Here is a 27,761-nt window from a genome sequence, read left to right as displayed (position 1 = left end):
CTTTATCAAGTATTTTTTTTTTGCCAGTCCTGGGCTTGAGCTCAGGGCCTGAGCAATGCTTGGACTTTCTCAAGGCTAGAGCTCTACCACTTGAGCCTCAGCACCACTTCCTGCTTTTTTCTATGTATGTGGTACCAAGGAATCGAACCCAGGTCTTCATGCATGCTAGGCAAGCACTTTAACCACTAGGCCAAACTCCCGGCCCCAGTTTATCAAGTATATTTCTTCCTTGGCTTTAGACAGAGTGAAAGAACAGATAAAACTTAAAAAAAAAACTTCTCTCAGTGAGACATGAATCAGGAACTCCAAAGAGGGGGGGCAAAAGGACACCCTACAATTAAAGGAGAACTGAACCAAATGCAAAGGGCCATTCTACTGACTGAGAGAAATGAGCTAAATGAAAACCATGACTGTATGCCAACAGGAGACGTTAAGCTGTACTGAAAAACACATCGCAACTCAGACAACGACAAAGGCTTCATTAGTGCAAATAACAATCATAATGGTATATCCTTTAGTGGGGTTTAAATAAGGCTTCAAATAATTACACACGCTAAAACTGACATTTGGAAACCTTAATTCTGCTTGGAAAGTGATGAAAGGCACCCTCCAAACCCTCCAATGTTTGCTGACTCGAGGACAATTACATTCAAAGAAGTTTCTGCAATCTGTTGCATTATTACCTCCAAAGTTTACATTGCTTGGTGAGGAAAGCACTCTGGCAGAAGCAATCAATCCAGCCAACACGCCAGACCATTCCCAGGTTCAGATTCTCCGGTATCCACAGTGATGGAAACTCATTAGAGAAAGAAATGCAAAAACAAAAACCCAAAGATAGAATCTATAAGTGTCTGTTTCCCGGAACCCATTAAAAAATATACATAAAGTAAGATACAGAAAAGGCGAGAGGGTTTATGGGCGTGTTCATCTACGACTCAAGTTCTCTTTAAAAAGTGGAACAAACAAAGGACAACAGATCAACAACGCAAAGGCCATGAGGACCACGGAGAAAACACAAAGCAACAAAACCAGAAGGCCTACGGTGAACTACGTAACAGGGTGTTTCAGAGCCCACACATCCTGCAGAAGCACGGAACTTGAACGCTTCTCCTTCACAGATCCATTCTAAGCTGGATATGTAAAAAATAAAAATAAATAAAAATGAAAAAGAAGGACAAGGACCACAGAGCACACTACAGGAGACGAGAGTTTTTGAATCAGGAGGACGAGACACAAACGACCCCAGTGAACGACCCACGCCACACCCCCCCCACACACATACACACAATCACACTCAGAAAAATTTATCATCGATTCTGAAATGGGGCCTGGTGACATCGTCAGGGTTGATGAAGACAGAGATGGACTTTCCAGGGTTCTCAGTCACCAGCTGCTGGAGTTTTTTGGCCAGGTGGTCATTGGGCTGGTTGGGGTCCCCCCCGTCGGACTGCGGAGAGGGGAGGCCGGTGGAGCTGCTCCTCCGCTGCAGCTTCAGCGTCAGTCAGTTGGCTGCCTTGACGTGCTCGATGGCCGTGCGCAAGTGATCGGCCGGGTCAGAGCGCACAGAGGACAGCTTGTGAGCGTGGAGCATGACCGTCTCCTCCGACAGGTCTCCAGCATGTTGCACTGGGGGATGAAATAATTGGGACACATCTTGTTGACCAGACAGTGCTGCAGGTCATCGATGAGGCCCAGCAGAAAGTGAGCCACGTAGTCCTCCTGGGCCAGGTAGCTGGCCGGGAGTCGATCGCAGGCCCAGAGCATCATGCTCCGCAGATGATAGGGACTGATGGCCTTGGGCCTGGACAGGAGTTTGATGATGATGGCCTTGCAGGCCTGGTAAGCCTGCATGAGGCTGCTGGAGATGCACTTCTTCAACTGCACCTCGCTCCTGGCGAAGGACAGCCGCCACTCGTTGTCCTTCTTGCCCTTGTACGAGCAAGCTGGCACCAAGTAAAACCCGCTGATGACCTCCTCCTCCGTGGTCTTCCCATCCCAGAAGTGGCTCTCCATGAGCCAGCTCTGCGCCACGGCGGGCCAGCCTTTGAAAGACACCACGGGGACCACATCGTACAGCATGCGGCTGCTGCCCACGCCCACAATGATGGAGAGGATGGTGCGTTCTTTTCTACCTTCTCCACCTTGGGCATCCCCCGCTGGGGTTTCTTCTGGATCTCGGCCAGGACGATGCTGATGAGTCGTAGAACCAGTCGGCCACTTTGGTGGGGGAGAAGTAGTTGGTGGCCCCGTTGATGTGGTCCACGATGGTGCAGCAGTCTTTCCATTTGCTGATGGCGCTGGCTCAGCCACGAGTGGCACAAGGCAGAGTGGCGCATGTCCAGCGTCACGGGCTGGTTGCGGTCATGGAGTTTGAGGGCCGGCACCAGCAAGGTGAAGTCCATGTCGTAGTCGATGCCCCAGGCGTACACATCCAACTCATCCAGATCCAGGTCCACCACGCCTTCCCGCATGCCTCCCGACAGCAGCAGGTACTCTTTGGCCACCGGGAGCTTTTGGTCTAGCTTCTGCACCATTCCCAGCAAGGAAAAGATAAAATCCTTGGCAGTGTGGATCTCCAGGGCTCTCTGGTCGTCGTATTCCCACTGATCATGCTTGATGAATTCTTGGATGAGTTTGTTCAATTCCTCTACCCGAGCTCCCGACCTGAAATCCAGCTCCAGGAAGGCAGGCTTGTTGTTGCAGCGCAGGGAGGCTGCCTTGCTGGCGGTGGGAGCCACCATCTTCATGCAAAACGCACCCAGCAGCAGCTCCTTGGCAGGGCGGAGGCGGCACCCACCCCCGCCTTGGGGGGCTAATTCTTGACTGCTAATAAAGAAAAGTTAGCTTGTCTTTCAAACAGTTGAGAAAGTTGGTTTTTCTAGCTGTAAGAGTTTGATCAGAAAGTGGGTAAATAATACCCATTGATCAGTTTACAAGCTTAAGAAATAAGTACTTGAATATTGAATAAACAATATGAGATATGGCATTATTTTATATTAAAGTGTTAGCCTTTCCCAATCTTTGAAGCCAATACAGTAAGGTCACAAAAACAGATGACCTGTAGGAAAAACAAGCACAAAATCTCCCTCCCAGATGTTCTTCTTGCTGCATCCTGGCCTTCTTATAGCATGCCAAATACCACTATTCAAAATTAGATAGCTATTGAAAATAATTAATGAAACAAATGTGTGTAGTTAGGAGGAAAAATCATACTTTTTTAAACCACAGCATTTCTCAGTGGTAAAAATTTTCAAATAATTTTCACTTCCTCTGAATTTTTTCCCTCTATCATGGGTCTTCCAGGACTTTTAAATGCATTTCACAAAAACTTACAAACTATATTTCTCACCCATGCATATATAAATTGCATACACTTTTACTCTATGAAATTCAAGTTCCCTAATTCAATTTTATAAGTGCATGGCAGTTTCCCCATGAGAAACAATCCCAACAGCTTATTGGGCTTTTATTCCTCACTTCTTTATGCCTACAATATCATCAAAGCAATCATGTCCATGTTTTATAATTTAAATGGATGTTTTCCTGTCTAAGGGGGCACACAGTAGCATTTTTGTTATTGTTGTTTTTTGTTGAACTCTGGGACTGGGCACTGTCCCTGAGCTATTCAGCTCAAGGCTACGGCCCTACCCGTTATTTATTTAAACTCTTCAAAAATGACCATATAAATGACCATATAAAGACAACATGATAACCGAAGATAATAGCTATTTTGTTTTCCTTTGGTCAACAGTTTATTCAGATCTCTTTGTGTGTGTGTGTGTGTGTGTGTGTGTGTGTGTGTGTGTGTGTGTGTATAAACTGTAAAGATGATTGGTTCACAGGGGTTAGTCATGTAAGGCAAGTAATGAGTGCATTTCTTTTTGAACTGTATCACCTCTTGTCATTTTCTCCAGTTTTCCCCTCAACCTGCCCTCTGTATTTGCGTATTTCATTTTCAAGATGGTGTCTAGTAAGTATCATTACTGCATTTGTTCATCCTTTGTACGACCACTTCTGTGCTCCCCCACATATAACATAAAACCAATTGTACAGAATATTTCCATCTAGGTAGATGAACATCAGAAATTAATTTAGTGAAATGAAAGGCTTCATGTTCTATTCTTTCTGAAACTGAGGAGTGATGTAAGTTTTAAAGGCTGGTATTTGTAGGAGATATTAATTGCACATCAGGAAACTAAAGGCATTGTTGTTAGCCTAATTCTTTATACTGTGTTTTTTGTTTTTCTTTTGGAACAATCTTTTGTATCAATCTAAATCAACAAATGTGAATCTATTGTCTATAGGGCATGGTTATCTATGTCCTTCTCAATGCTAAATTCCCTTAATAACGATTATTGCCTGCTTCACACTTTGAGGATAATTATTCTCCCTTTGCTCTCCAGGACATACCACAGCACATTAGGGGCAAATTACAATTGCCCAGCAAATAGAATTAAGTGCTACATTTATCTGAGTAATCTAAAACAACTAATGGAAAAATAAGCATTTCTAGCTCTTAAGAGCTAAGGTTCTCAATGCCTCAGCAAAGTATTTTAATGCAATGAAAGAGATCTACAGAAGTCAGACAAATATAAATCACTGCAGTCTTGGCATTTATTCCATCCTAATGGCATTTTAGTCAAATTAAGTGAGAGAGGGAAATGATTCAAAGTTTCTAATATATTTGTCTATAGGATCACTAAATCCCCTTAGGTTTGTTTCCTACCTTTAATAAATTAATATCATTTTCCTTTTAAGAGGCCATTTTAGTTCCTGGGAGGCCAGAGGAGAGAATGAAATCTGTCAGAGAGTTCAGCCTCTCCCAAATGATCCCTTGTACATCAGAGGGGCAACCAAGAACGTAAAGCACCTGTGTCTGGAAGCTGGATAGGGGAGGATTAGGAAAAATGAGAACTTCTATGGAGTGAAATCAAGACCTTCTGGAACCTTATCAGGCACAGTTCAGTAACAGGTCACCTGGCCCCCACATAAGGGAGCCTGACAATATAATTCCTACCCAGCAGCCCTCATTCATTACACCACAGTCCCATCACTTCCCTCATTTTAATCCTAAGTAACTTCTTACACACCAGCTTAAATGTTGACTATTATATCTGAGTTGCCTGATCTTTGTAAACTGCAGACTACTGATATTTTTCCTATCCTTTGAGTGATTATATTCTTCCTCTGATAGGTGAGCTCTCACCTTCTGTTTCCCATAAAATTTGAAATAGACATCGCCACTACATACTCAATATGAAAAAATGCCCTTGAGAAAGATACAGATTAATTTTAACCCTTTTTGTCTAATTCAGCAATCTTTCCAGATTACAAAGAGTTCTATTAAACTTTAATCACCAGTAGAGTAGGGAATCATTTTTTTCCTACTCTAAGAGATCATTTAGCACAGAGTTGCTAGGACAGAGTTGATATTCTGATCCTAGAGTCAATATACTTAGTTTAAATATTGTGCTTTGATGAGTTCTATAATCTTTGGATAAGCTGGACTTGGACAACCTTTGGACCATAGGGCTATGTTTCCTCATTACCAAAATAGAAATGATAGTGGTATCTATGTAAAAGAAATATTAAATGAGATAACAGATGAAAACACTTATTACAATGCTTAAGACAAATATATAACAAATGTTCAATGAATCCGGTAAGTATTTAATGTATGTTAGCTACTATGTGTTTCTAAGGATTTGAACCAGATAAAGAAAAATTATCTCAGCAAATAAATTTAGGTTGATTTTATAGATATACTACAAAGCAAACTAACTGATTTATTACATTTCTAAGTCTTCTATAGTTTGCTTTTTTTTTGGTACGTATTTTAAGACTTTTCCTTTGTCTTCATAAAACTATAGAACAGACATGGGGTACATTTTCCTGGTTATGGTGGGTTTTTCTTCTTTGTGCCATCCTGGGGGTTAAACTCAAAACCTGGGTACTATCACTCAACTTTTGTGCTCAAGGCCAGCACTGTATCTTGTGAGCCACAGCTCCATTTCCAACTTTTTGTGCGCAGCTATAACTGAAGGTAAGAGTCTTATGAATTTTCCTGTTTTCTGGCCTGAGCTTACTCTGAAATGCAGTCTCTCAGATTGCAGCCTCCCAAGTAGCTAGTATTATACACATAACTTCATAATACATGATGCATAAGCAAGATAAAGATTACAGGAATGACATGATTTGGGAGTTCTTAATCTTTATTTTATGGAATTTCTTAGTTCTATGAGTCTATTTTAAATATTGTCTCTGTTTTAAAAAGTCTTTGTCCTCTTCCTTATCCCAGTGAGGTTTCAGAAAAGTAACCTGATTTCTTCACTCATAAAGGCAGTCCACAATCTCTCCATTTCAAATTCTAAACCAAAGGGGAGTTACCTATGAAATTGCTCATCCCACACTTTGGAAATCCAAATAAATGCAAAGAAAGAAAAACATTACATCCACGGGCCTGAATCTTCAGCTTACTTCTTTGAACAACAACATATGTGACCATGGACAAGAGGCTTAACCTATCTGTGCCTCGATGTCAATATCTGCAAAGAAAAAAGAAAAACTGTACTTGATCTTCTCTGATAGCCTCCACTTCAGCTATAAATACCCCATCAAACTAAAATAATTCTCAGGTACTTCAGTGAAACAGCTCCATTTACAGGTTTAATCAAACTCAGTGTATCATTTTGACATTATGAAGGAGTTATTCAATCAGGTTGGAGAAAGCTGTGAGAGATTAAAGACCTAACAAGACTTTAGTGTCTGTGTTCACTTGTATCTCACAACTCCCAAGAGAAATCACACTGCTGATCGAAGGTCTGCACTTTGCAGAACACTCCATTACGCTAGTGGTGATCTCAGAGAGCCATGCCTTTCTTCATTCTTGCTCCTGCATTGTGTAGTCCTGTGTCATCAGACATTAAGTTTATCCTTTCTTGCCTCAACCACACCCAGTTATCATTTAACACATTCATCTATAACAAACAATCTCAGTCTACTAATTTCTCTGATTCCTTCTGAAATGTTTCCTCTAGTTTTCTGTTGGATGGGAAAAGTACATTTTAGTACCTTCTTTAAATAAATAGTATTTGGGCAGAGGTGTGGTGATGGCCTTCTATATTCTCAGCTACTTGGGAGGCAAGATGGGAGGATAAATTTTGGTGGTAGCTCAGGCCAAAAAATAAGTTAATGAGACACTCTCTCAAAAACAAGCCAGGCTGACCGGCAAGGTCGCAGCACTCCCTGGTCTAAAAGGCAGCGAATGTGAGGAGTTATTCCTACCTGAGCCACTAAAGACATAGGGTACTGGGGCCAGGAGTTTGGCCTAGTGGTTAAAGTGCTTGCCTAGCATGCATGAAGACCCGGGTTCGGTTCCTCGGTACCACATACATAGAAAAAAGCCGGAAGTGGTGCTGAGACTCAAGTGGTAGAGCTCTAGCCATGAGAAAGTCCAAGGACAGGGTTCATGCCCTGAGCTCAAGCCCAGGACTGGCAAAAAAAAAAAAAAAGCTAGGTATCGTGGCACATATCTATACATATCTATAATCTTATTTACTCAGAAGGTAAATGATTAGAGTCATGGTCTGAGGCTAGCCCAAGAAATAGTGTTAGACTCTATTAGTAAAATAAAAATAAAAAAGAACGGTAGCTTGGCTCAAGTGGTAGAGCAATTGTCTAACAAATATATACAAACTGCATTTGGAATGACTAAAAATAAATAGGCTCATTTACAGAGTCACTTATTCCTTCAACCAATATGTATTGGAATTTTCTTCTGGACTATTATTTAGAGTAGAGGTCTGTAGCTATAATAGAAGATGCATCTATTTTGACTTCTCAATTACCTGTTTCTTTTCTTTTCTTTTTTTTTTTTCAGCCAGTCCTGGGGCTTGAATTCAGAGCCTGAGCTCTGTTCTTGGGCTTTCTTGAGGCCCGTGCTCTACTACTTAAGGCACAGGACCACTTCTGGCTTTTTTAATGTATGTAGTACCGAGGAATCAAACCTGAGTCTTTGTGCATGCAAGGCAAGCACTATACCATGAGACCAAACTCACGGCCCCTTTTATTTTCTTTATCCAGTTATACTCTGAAAATATTTCCACAAAAATGTGAAATAAGTAAGACATCATTGTTCCAGTCTCTTGGAGCATATATAGAATAAAATACATTCAACATCGAAGAAAGAATTGGGATGGCATTGCCATAGAGATGTTCCTATATTAGAGACATTTATTCAAGGAATGATATAAAGTCAGAGTGTACAATCCATATTTGTCATCAGCCTTATGCTCATGAAAGTGTTCATTATCCATACACTCCATATTCTCATTATCCAATCATCTCACCCTCTTGGTCCATCTACTTCATGCTGTATAGCATCATTTCATATTTAACCGACAGAAATACAATGGGGAAACCCCAGCTGTAATGTAATCCTGCTCACAGACAATGAAGCTACTGTTCGCTGATTGATCTAATTTCATTTAACCTATAAACTTTGTGGTTATTAAGTTATGACTTTATTTCCTAAATTTTTCCTCATTCCCTGACTTAAAAAAATTTCTTTGACAGGAGTACGATGCTCTAGAGGAAGCTGATGCAGGAGTGGTATACAGAAAGGTAAGAATTCTCACATGGTGAAAGAGAGACGATAGTCCCAGGCTTTCATACAGTGTTCCTACAGTATCAAAATAGAAAATCCTACATTTTAACAACCCATTCACAATATTTCTGAGGATTTTAGAAGGAGAACCATACATATTCTCATTCTTCCTTCATCTAAAAATATTGCGCTGCACCAGGATTTACCTTCAATCCCCACTCCTGACCTCTCTGAGTTAACTATTGCCATTTTTCTTGCTCCCATCAGCTATAATCATAACTGTTACCAACACAAAATTCCCAATATAACAAGACACTACATATATATATATATACACACACATACACACACACATATACATATATATATATATATTACTGCAACTGAGGATCACCCAACACAGTGTATAAACAACCTTCTATATTTCTAGGGGACAGTCTCATGCCCTGACTTCCAGGTAGCCATTTTTACTTAGCCCCCCAGAGAGCTCTCTCCATTCTATTCTTTCCTTAGTTTTCCAGAAATCCTGTCTTCTCAACCTACTAGCAAACAACTAACAAAGCAAATGTCCAAAGCAATTTATTTTCTAATAGGTGTCCTAGAATAGGTGTTTTCCTTTTCCTTTTCCTCTTTCTTTACATTATTCAAAATTGGATACTTACCCCTAAAATTAACTACATTGTTAGAACAATAACTAGAGTCATCCTTTTGAATAACATTTAATCCTTTCCCAGATAGCAGCCACATAATTGTTTGAAAACCTATTAATTTATCTGAACCTTGGTTTCCTCACCCATCTCACTTGGTTGTTTCAAAAATTAAATATAAAAACTAGCAAAAGCACTTCACAAATGGTAGGTTGCAGCTATTATTAAGCAGGAAGAATTTCAAGAGGATGGAGAATTGATTGGTAATATCAATTCTCTCAGTAACATTAGCCAACATGCAGAGCCAGTAGCTGACTTGTTAGGCTAAACTTAAGGTACCACACTCTAACACCAGGTACTGCAATTCTTGCTTTAATTGGGTGCCACATATTCTAGCAAATACAACATAGAAATATTAGACAAATCCTCACCTTCCAGAGCTAAAAATATGCTTCCCCTTCTCCCCCCTCCACTTTAGCAGGAAGCAGTAAAGGATTGGAGTTCTGTCTCTCTTATGTTGTTTACTTCTTTTCTGCAGAAAGGAGAACAGAGCTGGACAGGAGCCCAGCTATGTGCTACACGCTTCTGAATCCATTCCCAGCAATCATATATCTGCTCTGAGAATAAGCTACAGTCACAGTTTTACAAGGATTTTAATTTCCCAGGGAAACAAAGGTTGGTGGATTGAAAATCTCATTATTACTTCAGCTGGCAGATAAGTTAACGTCCATGAAAAATCTAATAATCAGAGTATGAACTTGAATCAGATCCTCTTGCCTACTAGTTATTTCCAGTTTTTATTCTCATATCAACATGTCACAAGACCTTCACCTAGCAAAAACTCCTGCATTTCTCTCCTAGGTGATTTAGGCCTTGTGATTCTTGGACTCTAGGCCAATTATATGCCAAGTTTCTGCTATGTGTTTTACATGAATAGTATCAATTATTCTTCCAACAATTTAATGAGATTGATATACTCATTTTAAAGATATAAAACTGATCCTTTGAGAAGCACTGGCATGTGGTCAAATTGTTGGTAAGTGAAAAGACTATTCAAATTCAGGCTTATGTCAGTCTAATGTTCTGAACCCCAAAATACTTTCTTCCAGAATAAAACCATCAGATCAAAGGCCATCGTGTTTGGCTATTTGACAGTTGCAAACAGGCTATTTCAGATATTTCACCAGAAATATCTGGGGACAGTGTGCCATCCCTACTGAACACAGTAATGTCCACCATTTTGAATAATTTAAAATTTTGTATAATAGCTATATCATAATTCATTTGTGATTAAATATTGCAAACTAGTATTACAGGGTTTCTTTCCCTGAAAATTCTGAGATTATATTTCTGACATTCTCAGATAACAACATCTCTATTTAACATTCAGTCCCCTGCACAAAATACTCTCAGTGCAATGCTTCTGCTTCATGTACCCTCCAACACATACTACCTTCAACCAAGTGAAATCACCTAAACTGCTCCCTATTTTATCACAGTGTCTCAGTTTGTGGTGAAAGAATAAATTACAAATAATAAATTTCTTTGTAATATAAAAGGAATAGACAGTGACTGTCTTTCAGTTACTAAGAACTCAATTGTTTGCTTGCTTTTTTCAGTGGGGGTTATTGTATCCTCCTGGTAGGCAAGTATTTTCCCGTAGGCTGATTCCTCAGCCCAGAGTCTATAGTTTTTAAAGGTGGGAAATAACCAATGATGGCCAAGATGTGGAGAAATGGGAACCCCCAAGCTTTGCAGACTGAAGAAAATAATTCAACAACTCCTCAAAAATTACACTATTGTATAACTCTTAGTCACTTGTAGATAAATATTCAAAAAAAGTATAAGCAGAAACTTAGATATTTGTGGAGTCATATTCACTATTCACAATAGATGAAAGGTGGAAGCAACCCAAATCCACCAATAAGGGAATATAAACAAAATGTGCTATATACATACAATGGAGTGATTCAGCCAGAAAAAGAGAACCCATTTTTGTGCATGATACAGTTTGAAAGAATCTTGAAAACATTATGTTCCCTGAAGTAAGTCAGGGACCAAAAGACAACTATCATAAGACATGATTCTACTTCTACGAGGTACCTAGAATTAGGCAAATTAGTGCAGACAAAAAGTAAAATAGATGTTGCCAGAATTAGGGGTAAATGAAAAGGTGGGGTGTTTTGCTTAATGGATGCAAAACTTTTATTGGGGACAATGAAAACTTCTATAGGAAGTTGGGATATGGTTCAGCAATGGATCACTTACTATGTATTAGGTCCTAGACTCAATTATAAAGACTGCAAGGACAAAAGAACAACCAAATAAACAGAAAAACAGGCAAACAGGCACAATGAATTTCTACACAGAGGGTAGAGATCAGGAGAGTCATGTTTCAAGGTCAGGTAAAGGAAAGAAGCTAATCAGATGCCATCTCAACAAATAAGGCTGTAACCCCAGCTAAGAGATAAAAGGGAGGATCACAGTCTAAAAATCAACCTAAAAAACAAAAGTAATTAGAGGTGTGGCTAAAGTGGTGAAATACTTTGCCTAGCATGTGTGAGGCTCTGAGTTCAGACCCTAGAAGTGACAAGAAAAGAGAAAAGAGTTTTAGGGAGAATATGGTGAAGCTTGCATCACATTTCTGGTGGGAAAATAAAATGGTAGTTACTTGATAAACACCTTTGCAATTTCCCAGTAAGTTACACACAGAATTAGCATATGACCTAGCAAGTCTATTCCTATATGCTCAAAAGCATGACGATCTGTATTTAAGCAAAAGCTTACATGCACAGGTAGACATCAACATTATTTGCAGTCATCAAAAGCTAAACAACCCAAATGTGCTTCCACTGATGAATGAATAAACAAGATGTTGTCCATTCATGCAACTGAATAAAGTAATGACACATGTGGTAGTATGGATGAACTTCAAAAATATGGTGACAAGTCAAAGTAGCCAGACACCAAAGGATGCATGTTATATGACTTCACATCAAATAATCTCAAGAAGCAAATCCATGGAAACATAAAGCAGGTTAGTAGTTGCTAAAGTCAGGGATGGGACTATAAGGAGTAATTACTTAAGAGGTGCAAAAGTTTTTTTGGGGGGGTAGATAAAAATACCCCAGAACTAGACAGTTCTATTTGTTTTGCAACATTAAATTAAAAAACATCTGAAGGTAAACATGTCTATTTATTTTAAGATATGATATTGCTATGCAGCTCAGTTGCCTCTGAACTTGAGATCTTCCTGCCTCAGCCTTCAAAGTGCAAAGATAGGAAAGGACTACGGAATTGTACACTGTTGAATGATTAAAATGATCACATTTATGTTATCTCCTTACCACAATTAAAATTTTAATCCATAGAAAGTACATTAAAATACTTTGTTTATTCAGAAACTCCTTTTACTCCTTGAGGATAAAATGCATACTAAACTTAATGTAACAAATGTTTGTTTGAACTTTTTTTAATTGCTAGAGATCAAAAACAGGGCTGGGGCCTTGTACATGCTAGGCAAGCACTCAATCATTGACCTACATCTCCATAATTCAAAATAAAAGAAGGAAGTGGCGCTGTGGCTTAAGGGGTAGGGCGATAGCCTTGAGCTGAAGAACTCAGGGACAGTGCCCAGTCCCAGAGTTTAAGTCCCACAACAGACCAAAAAAAAAAAACTATCAAAATGAACGAATAGGATTGCCTTTTATCATTAGAACTTTAGGCATAATGAGTGATATCACATGAGGACATGACAACTGGATATCATATGAAGACATGACAAATGGTATTTTGAGGCAATTATTAAATGAATCAGATTATGTCAGATTCAAATCAATTAAATAATGTCTGGCACAGTGGCTCACATCGGTAATCCTTGCTACTCAGAGATCTGCGGATTGCAGTTTGACACCAGCTGGGGCAGCAAAATCTGAGAGATTTTTATGTCCAATTCGCCACCAAAAAGCTGGAAATGGAGCTATGACTCAAATGGTAGAGTGCTACTCTTGCACAAAGTAACTCAAGAACATTGCCCAGGCTCTGAATTCAAGCCCCAGAACTACCCCCTCACCCTCCACCACACGCACACACACACACACACACGCCACAAGAAATTGCCCAAGCACTTTAAAATTTTTATACCCATATTTCCTTGAACCCTTAGGATGGAGACACTGATCCTAAAGCGTAGTCACCAGTAATATTTGCATGCCAGACACTCAGCCGGTGCTACCTATTATCTTAATCTATTAGTCAGGGCTAAATAATGGAAGTCTTTTTGCTATCTGTGAGAATCTACAGAGAAAAACATTTTTGGAGAGTTTTCATCTTTCTGAAAAACAACATTAAAAGTCATCTGGAATAGCAAACCCAGTAGAGCAGTTCGTTCCTATAAAGATACATTTCCTTTCGAGACAACTGGAATGGAAAAATACAGCAGAAAGAAAAAGATGCATTTCTTCTCCTAGGGATATTGCTTTGCTTTGCATAAACTTTATAGTAATTTCAGCTACAGCCATTTATTAAGAAGTATATTATTTCTAGAACCAATATACTCAGTGGAAACAAAGATGCCAGGAAAAGCACTGTAGAGTTTAATGTTTGGCATTTTTCCATTTTTTCCTACAGTTATTGATTTTTGAATACCAGTTCTGATTTTCAGAAATATCCACTCAAATTACTCCAGTCCTTAGGGAAATCAGTATGAAGGTTCTTCAAAATTCTAACAGTAGATCCATCATATGATCCATCCATACTCCTAGGTATGTGTCAAAGGAATCTTAGCATACAATAGTGCTACTTGCAGCACCATTTGTTATAACACTGTTCATAATAGTCAAGTTATAGAATCAACATGGGTGCCTATTGATAAATGAATGAAGAAAATGTAAATATACAATAGAGTTTTATTAATTCATAAATAATGAAGATTGAATGTGTAGTACAGCAGAAGACCTGCCTAGCAAGTACAAGGCCCCAACGTCAAACTCAGACCTACCTGCTTTGCTGCCTAATGTATCAGAGTTATAAAACCAGATTATTACCATATACACTCTGTCCCAAATTGACAACGGATTTGAGTATAGGACTGAAGCAGGATAAATGATTCTTCTCTGACATAAATTGTACATATGAAATTGGTACACATTGCATGAAATACAATAACAAAGAACTCAATTTGCCTTCCTTTCAGATTATGTGCTTACTTGACTTCTTCTACTCATTTATTCCTCACAACTCATAAGTATTATATTATCATACATAAATGAGTGAGTACATAAATAGGTTAAGCAACCTGATAGGAGTTATTTTCACAGCATTTTACTTCTTACACATCCACTTACCCTTGGATGATAGTGTTTCATGAGGAAACTCCTGTATACTCAGTCCATATGTCCTGGGTGCTGGAAAAGGGAACATGTGATCCAGATAGAAAAACAAGCTACAAACAACCTCTCTGTTTGTGATTATTTAGGGAATGACTCCAGATGTTAGCTGCCTCAGTAACAGTGCCAATCAGGAATTTCTCAGGGGTTGATGGGAAATATTGTCATTTCTGTCCAACACAACCTGCAGTAACGTGAGACTGAGGCTACTCGAGCCACCTTGCCAGGCAGCATGCAGATCATGTTATAAAAGCCACTGTACAGGGAAAAGCAAAGCTTATCTAACAAATGAAACATAAAGGAGCCCCAGTAAAGGGAGACATGAGGCCCTGATGGTGAAGATATTAGATTAAGCACAGAAGGGCCCAGAGTAACCCCTGGCATATTGGCAAACAATCTATACCATCCATGTCTCAAACCATGTCTGAGACATAATGGAACTTGGTAAATATTTGTTAAACATGGCATTTGAGTTCCATACAGAAGTATTTTTAATTTTTTTTATTATAAGCCAAGTGAGGTGGCTCTTGCCTTTAATCCTAGCTACTCAGGAGACAGATCTGAGGATCAAGGATCAAAGCCAGCCTGTGAACAAAAGGACCTGAGACTCATGTCCTGTTAGCCTCTAGAAAACAAGAAGTGGAGCTTGGCTCAAGGGTAGGGTGGTAGCCTTGAGCTGAAGAGCTCAGGGACAGTGCCCAGACTGAGTTCAAGCCCCATGACCCACTATATATATATATATATATATATATATGTATATATATACATATATATACAGATATATATACACATTAAAGATATATATATATACACATTAAAGGTGATTTATAGAAGGGTTACATTTCAGGTAATTAAGGTTAAGTCAGGTAATGAGTACATTTGTTTTTTAACAAATGTTATTTTCTCCCAGCTTTTTCTCTCCCAACTCCTCTCTTCCTCAAGTTGTATTTCCAGCACAGTGTCTAGTGAGTATCACTGCTGAATTAGTTTGCCCTTTGTTCCACTGTTTCTGTGCTTCTCCTTCCCTTCCCCAATCAGATAAACTTATACACAAGATACACAAGATAAAGGGTACAGAAATAAAAAACAGTGACAAGACAGACAGAGAGAGAGAGAGACAGAGACAGAGACAGAGACAGAGACAGAGACAGAGAGACAGAATATAGAAAAAAACCACAAACAGTACAATAAAACAATAAACTCTTGGCCTGAGAGTGTGGACTAATGGTATAATGCTTGCCTAGCACTCATGAAGCCCTGGGTTCAATTCCTTGCTTCTACATACACAGAAGTAGCTGGAAGTAGTACTGTGCCCAGGCCCTTTAGGACTGTCAAAAAAAAAAATAACCTCTTGTAGATTTATTACAGATGAGAGAAATCAACCAACCTCTGTTTGTTTGGGTCTGGCTTACTTTAATACAATTTTTCCTAAGTCTTTCCATTTTCTTACAAATGGGGCAATGCCATTCTTTTTGATGAAAGCATAGAATTCCAATGTGTATCTATACCACACCTTCTTCATCCACTTGTCCAATGAGGGACATCTGGGTTGATCCCAAATCTTGGCTATTGTAAACAACACTACAATGAATCTGGTTGTGCTGGTGGCTTTAGAGTGGCCTGGTTTAGATATTTATTTGGATATATCTACTCAGGAGTGGAATTGCTAGGTCACAGGGAAACTCTATATATAGTCTTTTGAGAAACGGAGTCTTCTATGGGTCCTCAGGCCTATTCTTGTGCTAATACCAAGCTTTTTTTTAATTACCAAAGCTTTTTAATAGAGTTTGAAGTTTGGTATTGATATTTCTCCAGTGCTATTCTTCCCACTATCAATTGATGTTGCTATTCAAGGTCTTCTCTGAACTTTTGGATTGCTTTCTGTATCATTAAAGAATGTTGTTAGAACATTGATGGGTATTGCATTGAATTTGTAGGTAGCTTTGGGCAGTATTACCATTTTTACAATGTTAATCCTTCCAATCCAGGAGCTTAGAAGGTTTTTCTATGTCCTTAAATCTGCTTTAATTTCAATTTTCAGGGAGTTTTCATTATGAAGGTCCCTCACATCTTTGGTTAATTCCTAGCTATTTTTTTATTTTTGAGGGTATTACAAATTGAGTTGCTTTCCTGATTTAAGTCTCACAGTTCTTATTGTTGGCATACAAAAAAGGTCCTAACTTTCATGGGTTATTACACCCTGCTATGCCAACATTTTAGATCAGTTCAAATACTTGGAAGAGGAATCTATGGGATTCTTTAAAGAGAGGATCATGTTATCTTCAAAGAGAGAGAAGTTGCACTTCTTTTCTTAGTTGTATCCTCTTTATGTTGGCTGGCCAGAATTCTACTCAGAAGTTTTACATTGATGTTCATCAGAGATGGGTCTCTTATTTTCTTTCTTTGATGAGTCCTTATGTGGTTTTGGGGAAAAGGTAGTCCTGGCATCATTAAAGAGTTTGAGAATGGGCCTGAATTTTTTATTGTGGCTATGGAATTTGGATGGAGTGAGGTTTTGGTCCCTGGCAATTAAAGGACACCTAAATATGTAACTAAAGTTCTCAAAGATCCCAATGAAATACAGCCTATTCCTAGCAAATTCCTTTTTTAGTAGATAGCACCATATTCCACCTACCATTTTAATGGGTGAAGTAGAGCAATGTGCAGTTGTCTCTGACAAGAATTAGACTTCATAGCTCTTTCATTACCCACTGTGTCAAACTAATCCAGCCACTTGCTCACTTGGTGGCCTCTTCCTTATAGTCGTTAAATCAACTTTGTCTGAAGATTGTTAAAGAAAAATACATCAAGCAGACCAGAAGAGAAGACAGAAGTTTACTTTGTGTGAATATATTGAGAGAGAGAGAGAGAGACAGAGACAGAGACACAGACACAGAGAGAGAGAGACAGAGAGAGAGAGACAGAGAGAGAGAAACAGAGACAGAGAGACAGAGAGAAAGGAAGAGAGATGAGCACTTAATTCTATGTTTCTAAATAGACTGCTTCTAAATTCCTGGCTATCATTCACCTTATTTTCCCCAGTCTATCCTGCCTCAGGGGGAACCATAGATAGGAGAACTGAAGACTGAGAACAGCTCTGGATAAAAAGCCTATTTAAAATAACTAAAGCCAAAAAAAATGTGGAGAGGTGGGCCTGAAAGTGTGAATCAAGCAGTAGAGCACTTGCTAATCAATGTAAAGTCCTAGTTTAAACTCAAATGCCTCCCCCAGAATAATATTAGACACACAGGAAGTGGTCAACAAATGTTAAATGCCATTGTGGTTGCCTCCTGTTAATTTTTATTTACTCCTCTGATTATTTGTGCATGTGCACTGGTCCTGGGGCTTAAACTGAGGAGCTGGACATTTTTGCTCAAAGCTAGAACTCTACCACTTGAGCTTCAGCTTCCTTTCCAGCTTTTTGGTAGGTAACTGGAGTTAAGAATCTCAGGAACTTTTCTGCCTGGGCTGGCTTCAAAATATAATTCTCAGATCTCAACCTACTGAATAGTTAGTTATAGACGTAAGACAATAGCACCTAATAGTTTTTACCTAATATTTTATCTGTGAAATGTATATGTCCTACTCAACTTAAGCTATGGGAAAATGCCTGGTAATTATGTAACAACCTTAAGAACCTGATCTGCATCGAGATTGTCTTAAATTTTTGCTTTTAGTCTTAAACAACTAACTTGTGTCTCTTCCTAACATGCTAGAACAAACTGTGCTAGCACCATTTTTAACAAGAATTTTCTTACTTCTTGACGACTTAATTATAGTGCTGCTGGTTGATGACTTTACATTTGAAACAAGACCTTGAAATAAACACAGGCATTCCAGTTCTGGATACCAGCAGAGTGAAAGTGCATTCTCTGATGAGCTTGTCTGCCTCAGAGTGAGCCACAGCTACAAAGAAATTAGCCATACTTGTCAGTGGCTTGAAATTCATGACTGTTTCTGCAGTTTCTAAATTTTTAATTCCTTTAAGTATATTGTATTTGATATATTGAGTATGTTTACAGTACATCTAGCTATTTTTTTTTACATCTAGCTATTTTTATTTCGGAAATGTAATATAGTATTGAAGTATTTGAAGCACTTAAATACATGTACTATTTTCAAAGTATGTCACAGGAGAAGTTTTGTCCAATACCTAAAGCATCAAGTGCCTTTTTAAAAAATTTAATGGGGGCCGGGAGTTTGGCCTAGTGGTATAGTGCTTGCCTAGCATGCATTAAGACCCGGGTTCGATTCCTCGGTACCACATATATAGAGAAAAAACCAGAAATGATGCTGAGGCTCAAGTGGTAGTGCCTTGAGAAAGTCCAAGGACAGTGCTCAGGCCCTGAGCTCAAGCCCACGACTGGCAAAAAAAAAAAAAAAAAATTTAATGGGGGCCGGGAGTTGGCCTAGTGTTAGAGTGCTTGCCTAGCATGCACAAAGACCTGGGTTCGATTCCTTGGTACCACATACATAGAAAAAAGCCAGAAATGGTGCGGAGGCTCAAGTAGTAGAGTTCTAGCCTTGAGAAAGTCCAAGGACAGTGCTCAGACTCTGAGCTCAAGCCTAGGACTGGCAAAAAAAATTAATGATTCTGGGATGCTACCCCAGATCATAATCCTAAATAATATCCATTTTCCTGCCTACAAACTGTGACAGTCCCACTCTTTCATTAGTTTGAAAGTCCCCTCCTCATATTATTAAGTTATTAACAAGAGTCTCTTCTATTACATTTGGCAGCAATATTCTTAATGTCAGTGAGTGTTTTTAAGAGCCTTTAGGAATGCGCATCTTTGCTAATTTCAGTAGTGGCTGAGAATGCATTGTTTTCTTGCCATCATTCCTTCATTCTTTTAACAAATGCTTGCTAAGTTTAGACACTGTCTTGGAAATTGTGAAACTCCCAGAAGCCAAATCATGGGTAGCTCAGAAGAGGTACTCAAGTAGTTGAATTGATTTTAGAGCCCATAAAATTGAGGTAAGGAACCAGTAGTTTACACCTATAATCTGAGATACTCCAGAGGTTGAGACCTAAGGATCATGCTTCAAAGCTAACCTGGACAGACAAATCCAGTTAAGTAGCAAAATACTGGCTCAAGTGGTAGAGGACCAGCTTGGAGTAGAATCTCCAGTACACACACACACTCATAAAATTGGTAATTTTGGGTGGGGAGGGAGGAAGAAATAGGATCAGGGAGACAAGCACCAAGGGCTCTGTGACAGATGTGGGGGACTGGGACAGGTGGCAGTTTCTCAGGCATTCCTTCTGCTACTATTTTTGATAACACATATATACAGAGCATATACCCTTTGCATCAAATGTGTACTGAAAAGGAAATAATCAATTTTTGCTTTGAAGGCCATGTAAAATAATAAGGTCCCAAGAACTTGATTGCTTTGATTGTTTCTTATATCTTACACTGCGATTATTGATTCTTCTCTATTTTCTTTTTTTGTAGGTCATGGGGCTTGAACTCTGGACCTGGGTGCTGTCTGTGAGCGCTTCAGCTCAAGGCTACCCAGAGCCCTACTGCTAAAGCCCACAGCCCCACTTCCTGTTTTCTAATGGTTAATGGAGATAAGAACCTCAGTGCCTGGGCTGGCTCTGAACTTTGATCCTCAGATCTCAGCCTCCTGAGTAACTAGGATTACAGGTGTGAACCACCATGCCCGACTTCTTCTTTATTTTTAAGGAGCTGCAGTCCCCTTTTAAAGTGGAAAAACATAAAATACACTTAATTTTGTTTTAATCCTTCAGGAAAGAGCCTTATACACTCACATGTGATTGCCTATCCTACATTAAAAAGACAAGTGTTTGTCATAATCTAAGGGAAGAGTATGTACACTTGCTTGCCTCCTGCTAATCTCCTGCCCCATGAGTTAAGTTCAGGGCAGGGCCTGCCCCCTGCAGACCTCATGTGCAACACAGTGCTGAACGGTCTAAAGGCAAGCTGGTACAACCAGCTTCATCACTCAGTCAGTATATCCCATCTTATGTGAGTAACTAAATTTCCATTTGTTTATTTATTTATTTTATTTGCCTGTCCTAGGGCTTGAACTCAGACCCTCAGCATTGTCCAGAGCTTCCCCTGCTCAAGACTAGCATTCTACCACTTGAGCCACAGCACTACTTCCAATTTTTTCTGAGTAGTTTATTGGAAGGGAAAAACTTTCTTCTGTTGCTCCTAGAAAAGTCTCTGAATAGGTGCTAATCAGATCATCTTGGTTACATGTCCACATTCAACCAAATGCTGCACACAGCCAAGAGACAGAATGTCCTCAAGGCGCCAGCTGTGGGCTACACACAGGGCTGGCCCCCCCAAAAATGTCTTCATTCTGTTACCCAAAGAAAGGAGAATGAAGCCAGGTGTGGTGGCTCATGCCTGTAATCCTAGCTACTCAGGAGGCTGAGATCTAAGGATCAAGGTTCAAAGCCACCTTGGGCACAAAAGAACCTGAGACTCTTATCTCCAATTAACCTCTAGAAAGTTGGCTCGAGGGTAGGGCAGTAGCCTTGAGCTGAAGAGCTTGGGGTCAGTGCCCAGGCCCAGAGTTCAAGCCCCATGATCCCCATCCCAAAAGAAAGGAGAATTAAGGAAAGACAACAGTAAATATCATAGTAGCCTATGGCCCAATGCAGATACTTAAGAAGCTCAAATCAAGACTCTGCCCAACTTTGTAGTGAGATTTAGAACATGTATGAGCAAAGAACTGATATGTGATGAGTCCCTTTGAAGGTAAAAAAGAAAATAATAATAATCAACCAGGCAGTATATCTCAAATAAAATGTGTTTTTAATTCATACCAAGATAGATGTAGGTGCTAGCTAAATCCTGAGGCCTACAAGGGACAGTTAATTTAATAAAATATGAGCTTTTTCTCAAGAGTCTAAGTAAAAATAAGAAATTTGGAATTAAATTCATTCCATCTTCTATAACATTTCTATATGGTATTAGTATCATCTATGAGCAAAAAATTAAAGGAATTCAGTTCTTAGCATTATCAAAGCCACATAGTCTTTCCCCCATTGCCATTTCTTTTTCTTAGCTGTAATTTCTAAACAATTACATAGGCTTTTTACTTTCTCTAGATTAGTTCACCATTTCAGACTTTCAACTTAAGACCAATAGAAGTTGGTATCTATCGGAAATATCTGTCATTACATTTCATCTCTTTTAATTATCCTAGGATATTGGGTTTGTTTCCAACAATCTAGCAAATGTCTTATAAAATATAACCCAGCATAAATCTTTCAGAATAATTGGACAATAAAGAATTAAAACAACAACAAAATCTTAGTCTCAATTCCCTGGTATTTGTCAGGCCATTTTTCTTTTTGTGTCTTTGCTATAATCAATTTACTCACAAGTTCTTCAGCGTGAATTCTCATTATAGTGACACATTAAGTTTTCTTCTATTTTGTCCATATTTCCCCTCTCAGGGAAACATGAAAGCCAGTGAACACCTTTACTGCTTCATCTGCCCTAAATATCTATGTAGCAATATATATTATCATTTCCCCTCCCCCCACAACACATACATACATACTTTTTTTTTTTTTTTTTTTTTGCCAGTCCTGAGCTGCGCTCAGTGCCTGAGCACTGTCCTTGGACTTTCTCAAGGCTAGAGCTCTACCACTTGAGCCTCAGCACCACATCTGGCTTTTTTTTTCTTCTATATATGGTACCAAGGAATTGAACCCGGGTCTTCATGCATATGAGGAAAGCACTCTACCACTAGGCCAAACTGCCGGCCCCACACACACATACTTTTGAAAGAGAAAAAAAAATCCCCTGAGTGCCTGTGGTATATGCTTGTAATCCTAGCTACTCAAGAGGCTGAGATTTGTGGATCATGGTTCAAAGGCAACCTGAGCAGGAAAGTCAGTGAGAATCTTAGCTCCAATTAATCATCACAAGCCAGACAAGGAGCTGTGACTCAGTGTAGAGTGCTAGTCTTGAGCAAAAAAAGCTCCACTTTTACTATATTTCTAATACATTATAATGTACATCACCTTCTAAAGTAGTCACAATTATTAAGAGTAAGATCAACTTGAAATGAACAAAAATTATAAAATTTCTAATACAATTTTTGTTTTATTTTATTGTCTGGATAATGTATAGAGGGGTTACAGTTACAGTCATCAAGTAGTAGGTACATTACATCTCACAAATTGATACCCCTTCTCATGTTTTTGCCCCCATTTCCTTCCCTTAGCCCCTCCAAATCTATGTGCTAGTGATTGTATATAGAGATGTCATGTTAAACATGACATTTGAAATATGTTGTAAATGTTAATAAAAATCTTTTTTAAAAAAAGCCAGACATGGTGGCTCATGTCTGTAATCCTAGCTACTCATGATGCTGAGATTTGAGGATAGTAGTTCAAAGCTAGTCCAATTAATCTCTAATTTTAATAAAAACAGGTTGCATTTCAAATTATTGTCACATTCTTTCAACACATACTTATTGATTTCCTAAAAGTGAGAAATATTATAATCTAGAAGCTAGAAACACATCACTAAAATAAGCTCTCTATATTGTACCCTCACAGAGATGATATTCCAGAAGAGGAAACAGGACATAAAACATAAACAATAAATGAAATGTCCAAGTATGAGAAATGTCAGGGCAGGAATACTCTTGAGTACCAGGGTAGAAATTGATTGACAGCATTTGAAGTTATGATCTATGCAGGTACAACAGCTGAACTGAGGCCAAAGGGATGAGAAAATAAAGCAGATTGGGCTGACAAAACCTTCCAGGCAGAGGAAATACATGTGTACCCATTTTGAAGCTAGTAAAGTTCACTGAAGTTGGGAAAATAAGACTGGTGGTGCAGGATCATTATTTTCCTTCATTGAACTTAACTTAGAGATATTATAGCTTGGCTCTAATGTATCATTTTTGCTCCTGGCTAGAAATCACTCCTTAGCTTTAATAGTGGCTTATTTTTCACATGAAGCTAGGGACTTTTCAGTTTTCTGAGACTATATTTAACTCTTGGAGAATACTAAGGATGTGTTTTGGTAATCAACGTACTGAAAGCATTAAATACCACTCTAGTGATCAGAAAGAGTTAATATACCAACCCGAAATGCCCAGAACACTGCCAAGAAATCCTTTATACCCAGAGAGAGAATCTGGCTAGATATCTGTCGCCATCTGGTATTTTAAGCAAAATCCATTTTGTGGAACTGGCCAGCATTTTTTAAAAATGTGACAACTACCAATCTTGGTTTAAATATAACTTTCATACATCCACTGAATTTGGTTGTGCTAACCTTTGCTTTGTGGGTTTAATAATATTTCAAACTATCTAACAAAATATCATGTACATAAACACTAATGAAGAAGGCCTGATGTCTCTTTTGAGCTTGGCAGGGTGCCAGTGTCTGCTCCCTCTGCTTCCTGAAAGCACTGGGCTGATCAGGAATAAGCCAGTCTGGAGAGAACAAAATGTTACCTGTCATCCCAGCTCTGCTGCAGTTCTTTGGCAAATGGGAGAAGGGATGTCCTTGGGTTGAACAGAACACTCATTGAAAGGAGGGGCTTTGATGTCAGAGAGATTAAAATATAAATTCCAGAGACCTACTCGCTGGCATTATGACCACTTGCAGTCCTTAGGTAGCTTATGTACATTTTTCAAGCTTTATTTTTAGTAACAGTGGAAGAAAAAGGATAATGGCTACTTACAGTTTGGGCAATAAGTGAGAGGGTATAAGTACATCGTCGGCATCCAACACCAGCAGATGTCATATTCATTAGTCTTTTTAATTAATAAAATTTATTCAGAAAGGAAGCCTACAGATTGGGAGAAGATCTTCACCAACCATACAATGGACAAAGGCCTCATATCTAAAATATATGTACAGCTCAAAAAATTGAATCACTCCAAAACTAATCTCCAAAGTAACAACTATCCCATTAAAAAATGGGCCAAAGATTTAAAGAGAGTCTTCTCTGAAGAAGAAACAAAAATGGCCTATAGACACATGAAGAAATGCTCAACATCTCTGGTCATAAAAGAAATGCAAATCAAAACAACTCTAAGATTCCACCTCACTCCAGTTAAAATGGCCAGGATCAGGAAAAGTAATAACAACAGATGCTGGAGGGGATGTGGCCAGGAGGGATCACTACTACACTGTTGGTGGGAGTTCAAACTCGTTCAACCACTATGGAAAGCAGTATGGCAGTGCCTCAAAAGGCTAAACATAGAACTCCCCTATGACCGAGCAATTCCACTACTTGGCATTTACCCAACCATCCAGAAACAAGGACATACTAAATCCACTAGCACAACAATGTTCATTGCAGCTCTATTTACCATAGCAAAGATATGGAACCAACCTAGATGTCCCTCAGTTGATGAATGGATCAACAAGATGTGGTATTTGTACACAATGGAATTCTATGCTGCTGTCAAAAAAAAACGACATCGCCCCATTTGTTAGGAAATGGAAAGACTTAGAAAAGATCATATTAAGTGAAGTAAGCCAGACTCAAAGGAACTTAGGCTCAATGGTTTCCCTCATTTGTCATAATCAGTAGAAACCTTGGGCTCTACTAGCAGAGATTTGCAATAGAGCAAAACCTTGATACATAAGGCCATATAGTATGAAGCTAATTGAAAGGACCTCTAGGATATAGAAACAAAAGCCATATAATGAATGATTGTTGTCCTTAAGGCACTATGTTATCTCTCATCCCTTCTGTTGTCCCTTGGTTATCTCATATTGTTACAGTACCTCACTTTGTTATCTGATATATTGGATATATTTGTATTTGGTTATTTGAAATTGGATAGGGAAGGGGGGAAAACCAAGATGGGAGGGTGGGGGGAGGGTAATGGGGACCAAGACATGTGAAAGGGTATCAATATATGTGAATTAATGCACCTCCTATCTGGCAAATATGATGTAACCCTTTTATTAATTACAATAAAAATATCAAAAAAATAAAAAATAAAATTTATTCAGAAAATAACTTCTGAAAAAAAGGAACTTCTAGACAGCTTCTCCTCTCCAAAGAGATTTGGCAGGGCATATAAGACAATTTAGCAATGATATCTTGTACCTTTTCCACCAATACAATGGCCCAATTTCCCTTGGCTAAGACTAGGAGGCTCAAGAAAGCCATTGATCTAAATAAAGACTCTCAATAGTCAAGAGTCTTAAATAGACAAGAGAGAAGTTCCAACTTCTACCTGTTCTGTGTTTTCCCTCCAAAATTCTCCCAGATTTCCAGGTGAGAGAGAAAAGCAATGGTAACCAGTTTCCATTTCCCACAATCCTAAGAGATCTCAGGTAACCCCCTGATTCCTGGGTACCTGGTCAAAGCAAGGCATGAAAGAAAATAAAAAGGTAAATAAACACCTGCTTCTCACACAGCAAAAATGTTTTAGCAGATCTTGCACTAAATATTTGAATGTGAAATGATTTTTGATACTCATCACTTGATGGCGCTGTTTGATATTTGTAACTTGGTAACAGTTGACAAGCTTTATAAGTTGAACCTGTTATCAAAATAGATTCTATTAAAATGCCAGGTTTTCTTCAAAGGGAGAGAAAACTAACACAACTTGAGACATTACTTTAAAGCCCAAATGTAGAAAACAATAATGCCCAGGCTTTTTGTAGGCCTATCTAGTTGGTAGTTGGCACCTTCCTGGACCCTTAATGCAGTATCTCTTAGAGGTGATTAATGGCACCAATGGCCGCAGTGCTACACCCCTGGAACCAGCTGTTTCCTGCCTCTAGATAAGAGAATCTCCAGGAAGCTGACTGTGGCCAACTGCTTATTACACGCTACCTGGCCCATACCAAGGCTTCAGCGCCAGTTTACTGATGAAATGTTCATCTCTCAAGGTAGTAAATGCACACAGTCGTGAGTTTATGATTACATCTGAGTCCATCCCTGCAGGTGCCAGAGCCTCTGCCTTCCCTGATCTCACCTCTTACCACTCTGCTTCTCACTCTCCCTCAGCCTTGCTGGCTGCCTGTCAGTTTCCATACAACCTATTCTTCCTACCTTCATGTCTCAGCACCTGCTGTTATGTCTCATTGGAATGCTTTCCCCCAGAACTGGCTGCATAGTTTGCTGTGCCCACTGCAAATTAAAATGCTATTCTTGTTCAAAACTTAACAGGAATTCTAAGATGGTGACGGCAAAGCTTTGTATCAAGCATGAAACTCTACCGATCACACATTCCTTACTGTATGATGCCTAGGCCTCATGCCCTTCTTCAGTAAAGGTAGTCTTTTTATTTTCTTTGCAAGGCCAGACCATCAAGTGGCAAACCTGTCACTTGGTTATCTGTCAGCTACATTTAAGATTTTCTTCCTACTATTTATCATAGTCTTAAATGCTAACCAAATTGTTGGCTTCCCTCTTGAGGTTTAACCCTCCCACTCAATTCCTCACAAAACTAATTAAGCTTCATACATAGAGAACATATATCTCCCTTGTCCATAGTTGAACCCTTAGTGGGTGCAAATGAGGTTACAACTAGATTTAACAAGAACGATGACTCAATATTTGGTAAAGTGTTATGATCTTGGAGATGTAAACATAACTACATAGACATAAAAATGTATGATGAGATATATACTCTATAGACATGGTTATATTATATAGATTTGATATGTATCTGACATACAAACCCTCAGCTTAATTTTAATTATGTTCTAAAATCTATGGGCCAGTGATTGTATATAGAAATTCCCTTCTTGAACACTTGTTTGTTAAACATGACATTTGAAATATGATGTAAAAATCAAGGTTAATAAAATCTTTTAAAATAAACTTGCAGATATCTAATAAAGAATGTATGAACAGAATGAGTTCTTTTCTGTTTTCAGCTCAAAATTACTTTTAATATTAAGGGCTTCAGTGTATAAAGAGGTATCCCGGGCTTATCAGAAAGCAATCAAGAACCTACATGAGTGAATGCTTGAGCTGAGCCCATGAAACACTCCTCTCTCCTTATCTGAAGGACAGCCTTCTCTTTCCCCAGAAATGACTCGCTTTCTAGAACCACTTAATGGCTTTTATGATTTGTGATCTACCCAAATTATGCTGTTTTCCCCTTTATATAAAGGAAACATTGGGGCTACGAGC

At 38.9% G+C, this 27,761-nt stretch overlaps 1 pseudogene; it reads right to left on the bottom strand.

Annotated features, from left to right (window-relative positions):
• Window positions 1-1,294: 1,294 nt before the first annotated feature.
• Window positions 1,295-2,747, bottom strand: LOC150064207 (nucleotidyltransferase MB21D2 pseudogene; annotated as a pseudogene).
• Between the last annotated feature and the right edge of the window lie 25,014 nt (window positions 2,748-27,761).

The sequence above is a fragment of the Megascapheus bottae genome, chromosome 4 (assembly GCF_031878675.1).
Source record: "Megascapheus bottae isolate mThoBot1 chromosome 4, mThoBot2.hap1, whole genome shotgun sequence".
NCBI lineage: Eukaryota > Metazoa > Chordata > Mammalia > Rodentia > Geomyidae > Megascapheus > Megascapheus bottae.
This window is presented reverse-complemented; position numbering and strand designations above follow the sequence as displayed.